The sequence below is a fragment of the Rhinopithecus bieti genome, unplaced genomic scaffold (assembly GCF_001698545.2).
Source record: "Rhinopithecus bieti isolate Rb0 unplaced genomic scaffold, ASM169854v2 scaffold_52030, whole genome shotgun sequence".
Taxonomy (NCBI): domain Eukaryota; kingdom Metazoa; phylum Chordata; class Mammalia; order Primates; family Cercopithecidae; genus Rhinopithecus; species Rhinopithecus bieti.
This window is the reverse complement of record NW_016821228.1, coordinates 506,813-511,903: the sequence shown is the minus strand read 5'-3', so window position 1 is coordinate 511,903 and position 5,091 is coordinate 506,813.

Sequence of the window (5,091 nt, the reverse complement as noted above, 5' to 3'; positions counted from 1 at the left end):
TGGGCAATGTACAAAAGAAGGAGGTCTGTTGTTTTGTTTTCTGTTTTTGAGACGAAGTTTTGCTCTTTTTGCCCAAGTTGGAGTGCAATAGCGTGATCTCGGCTCACTGCAACCACCTCCCAGGTTCAAGCAATTCTCCTGTCTCAGCCTCCCAAGTAACTGGGATTACAGGTGTGTGCCACCACGCCCGGCTACTTTTTTGTATTTTTAGTAGAAACAGGGTTTCACCATGTTAGAGGCTGGTCTCAAACTCCTGACCTCAGGTAATCCACCTGCCTCGGCCTCCCAAAGTGCTGGGATTACAGGCATGAGCCACTGCGACTGGCTGAAACTCTGATTTTTAAAACCATCAGATCTCATGAGACCCATTGACTATCACAAGAACAGCATGGGAAAGACTGGCCCCCATGATTCAATCGTCTCCCACTGGGTCCCTCCCACAACATAGGGGAGCTACAAGATGAGATTTGGGTGGGGACACAGAGCCAAACCCTATCAGTCTCTGTTGCTCTGTTGCCCAGGCGATCTCAGCTCACTGCAACCTCCTCCTCCTGGGTTCAAGTGATTCTTGCGCCTCAGCCTCCCAAGTAGCGGGAATATAGGCACATGCCACCACTCCCAGCTAATTTTGGTATTTTTAGTAGAGACCAGGTTTTGTCATGTTGACCAGGCTTGTCAAATTCCTGACCTCAGGTGATCTGCCCACCTCGGCCTTCCAGAGTGCTGGGATTACAGGCGCAAACCCAGCCTCAGCAGCTATATCTTGCATGTCCACCCAGCAACTGAATAAACATTCCATATATGCTAATATAGGGCCCGCTTAATAGACTGCCACCACTCAGCCATCTGTGTCATATGCCATCATTCTTCCTGACATCTGAATTACAAACTCAACCAAGGATTCCAGTAATGAATCTAGAAGGTTACCTTTTCACATTTTACGCCCTGTATATTCTACAGAAAAAAAAAATGAGGCCTAGAGAATTTAATTTGCACAACAGAACAACAGTTGCAAAGATTATAACACAGTTCTCACTCTCATTCTGCTTATTTGATCCAAGTGAAGAACACTATCCAATATTCACCCACAGTTCCTCTAGGTTGGGGCGGGAGGAAGTAGGAAGTAAATATTAGTACCAAGGAGAGAGGAAAAGAATAATACAGAGATATATATAATTGTAAATCGTATTTTTATATATAAAGAATATACATAATTTTTAATATTATTAAACAACACAAGAAAAGTAAGTATGGAGAAAATAATCGTGTGCATTTCAAAAGAATACAGGAAGTGGAGGGAAAATTACATTCTCTATGAGAATAAGGCAGAAATATTCCCCAAAAGGAGAAAAAACTAAGAGGGAGAAATTACTCATATATTGGTCACATTTATACAGTAACTTTTACACTTTTTTAAAAGCCAACCCCATTTTGTTTTCACTGAAAATAGTATGTGTCCTGCAGTATACACTCAATAAATGTTGAATTGAATTTAAATTATTTTACTCTGGCAAGATTATTTCTTTTCATAGCGCTCAGAGGGAAAATCATTAAATAGATTTTTATTCTGCCTTTCATAAGTTCTTCACAGTGCTGCCCCAGTTGATTTTTCTCTTTGCAAGATTATTATGTTTTGCTTTTCTCTATTATAGCTCCCTTTTCAGCTCCTACACTAACACTGCAAACAAACAGACCTGCTAAATCCTACCATCACATTCCAAAGACTTCAGCAAACATGTCAAGTGTCTTGAATTCCACTAGCTTCTCTAAGAAGCCAGCTGAACCTTGATCTTTGTTAGTATGATGTTGCTGTTGTTTCATTTCAAATACCCCAGGCAAAGAGGAGCGGAGTTCTTGCTTAGACTTCAATTCTGTGTTTGTGTTTATGTGGAGTTTGCAAATGCCTTACTCACCTTTAGAAGCAAATCATTCTTTAGAACTCCAATTGGAGAAATCATTGCAATTAGACCTTTCATTGATGTGTAGGCTTAACAATGCACTTACGATCCTATTCGCCTTTAGAATTTTTTTAAAATACAGTATTAAGTTTCTTCAAAAGTTTACATCAGCCTGGGCGCAGTGGCTCATGCCTATAATCCCAGAACTATGGAAGGCCGAGATGTGCGGATAATTTGAGGTCAGGAGTTCGAGACCAGCCTGGCCAACATGGTGAAATCTTGTCTATACTAAAAATACAAAACTTAGCTGGGTGCGGTAGCATATGCCTATAATCCCAGCTATTTGGGAGGCTAAGGCAGGAGAGCCACTTGAACCCAGGAGACGGAGGTTGCAGTGAGCCAAGATCATGCCACTGCACTCCAACCTGGGTGACAGAGTGAGACTCTGTCTCAAAAAAAAAAAAAAAGTTTACAACAATAAGTCAAATTTCACGTACTCACCACTTTCCTAAATAAGAATTGTTTTCTCAAAAACCTTGGGATATATCTTAGGATTCACTCTCGTCCACATTTCACAAAATTATACTAAGCAACAGAATTTCACGCTTAGAAGAGATTTTCTCAGCTTTCTTCTTCTTTTGACCTGTCACATGATCAGGGTGGAGGAAGAGTTAACTAACGCGACCTAGGAGGATTTTCTATTTATTTAAATGCATAGAGTTCTTGCCCTTTGCCAAACAAATGTGCATAATAAGTAAAGTTTAGAATGGGTCAGAGAAACCATCTGGTCTCACCTTCTAAATTTACCAATGAGAAAATTGAGGCCCACAGAGATGGAAATCCTCTCCTGAGTAAAACAGGATCAGAAAGGAAATCTAATGATTCCCAGATGTTTTTTTTCTTGCACTATAACATTATATTATTCTCCTGCACTCTCATCTTTTTGTTTACCTGTCTCATCTCGCCAACCAGATTGTCTTTAGTTTCCTTCCAAAACTATCTAAACGGCATCATCCATTTCCAGTTGGCAGTAAAAGATTAAAAAGTACCTCCTGGCTGGGCACAGTGGCTCACACCTGTAATCCCAACACTTTGGGAGGCTGAGGTGGGTGGATCACCTGAGGTCAGGAATTCGAGACCAGGCTGGCCAACCTGGTGAAACCCCGTCTCTACTAAAAATACAAAAATTAGCTGGGTGTGGTGGCGGATGCCTGTAATCCCAGCTACTCGGGAAGCTTAGGCTTGAACCCAGGAGGTGGAGGGGTGCAGTGAGCCGAGATCATGCCATTGCACTCCAGCTTGGGCAACAAAGCGAGACTCCATTGGAAAAAAAAAAAAAAAAAAAACTCCTTTTCTTTAGAAAATTCTATGCCTTTATGGTATCTGTGATGGTTAATTTTATGAGTCAATTTGATTTGGCCATGGGATGCCCAGATAGCTGACTGAATATTATTTCTGGCGCATCTGTGAGGATGTTTCCTGAAGAGATTACCATTTAAATTGGTCGGCTGAGTAAAGCAGATAATCCTCCCCAATGTGGTGGGCCTCATCCAGTCCACTAATGACCTGAACAGAATCAAAGGGTAGAGGAAGATTGGACTCCCTCTCTTCCTTCCTGATTGAGCTGGGACACTGATCTGCTTGCAGTGCTTCTGGTCCTCAGGCCTTTGAACTGCACCTCTGGCTTTCCTGGGCCTCCGGCTTGCAGACAGCAGACCTTAGGTCTTCTCAGCCCCCATAGTCACATGAGCCTTATAACAAATCTCTTTATATTTATATGTTCTGTTTCCCTGGAGAACCCTGGCTAATACAGTACCCATGATGCCTGATGTTGAAAAAAAACTAAGACTCAGTACTGATGTTCATCCATACATTGATTCACCAAATATGCACTACACCCTTGCCCTGTGTAGGGCATTGTTTGAGGCACAGCAGTTAATAAAAATAATAAAATTTCTGGGTTAGATGCAGTGGCTCATGTCTGTAATCCCAGCAGTTTTGGAAGCCAAAGTGGGAGCTTCACTTGAGCCCAGGAGTTTCAGACCAGCCTAGGCAACATGGCAAAACCCTGTCTCTACAAAACAAATAACCAAAAATTAGCCTGTAGTAGCCAGCTACTAGAGAGGCTGTCGTGGGAGGATCACTTGCGCCCAGAAGACCGAGGCTACAGTGAGCCCAGATTGCACCACTACACTCTAGCCTGGAGGACAGAGTGAGACCCTGTCAAGAAAAGAAAGAAAGAGAGAAAGAGAGACAGAGAGAGAAAGAGAGAGAGACTTTTATTCTAGGTTTATTCTTTCTTTTTGTTTTGTTTTTTGTTTGTTTGTTTGTTTGTTTCAGATGGAGTCTCACTCTGTCATCCGGGCTGGAGTGCAGTGGCACCATCTCGGCTCACTGCAACCTCCGCCTCCTGGATTCAAGCGATTCTCCTGCCTCAGCCTTTCAAGTAGCTGGGATTACAGGTGCCGACCACTATGCCCAGCTAATTTTTTGTGTTTTTAGGAGACTAAAAGTTTCACCATGTTGGCCAGGCTGGTCTCTAACTCCTGACCTCATGACTCACCCGCCTTGGCCTCCTAAAGTGCTGGGATTACAGGCTTAAGCCACCACGCCCGGCCTGTTACTATTATTTAGGTAAAATTCATATAACATACAATTAGTTTTAAAGTGTGCAATTCAGTGGCATTTGGTAAATTCACAATGTCGTTCAACTACCCCCCCCCAGTTCTAAAATATTTTCACTGCCCCAAAAGAAAACCAAGTACCCACTGGCAATAAAGAAAAGCATGCAATATGAGACCTTTTGTGTTGCATTTTTTTCACTCAGAATGATGTTTTCCAAGTTCACCCATGTTGTAGCATGTATCAGTACTTCTTTTATTTACTACTAAATAATATTCAGTTGCACAGATATACCAAAGTTTGCTTATCAGTTCATCCACTGATGAACATTAGACTGTTTTCACGTTTTGGCTATTGTGAATAATGCTCCTGTGAAAAGTCATGTACAGGTATTTATCTGAGTACCTGTTTTCAATGCTCCTATGAAAAGTCATGTACAGCTATTTATCTGAGTACTGTTTTCAAGTTTATTCTTTTTGCTCCCCCTCCTTAATCCATTTCTGGATCTCTTTATAAGTCATATTTGAAATTTTAAAAGATGTTTTAGAAGACCCCACAGTGGTGAAGAATC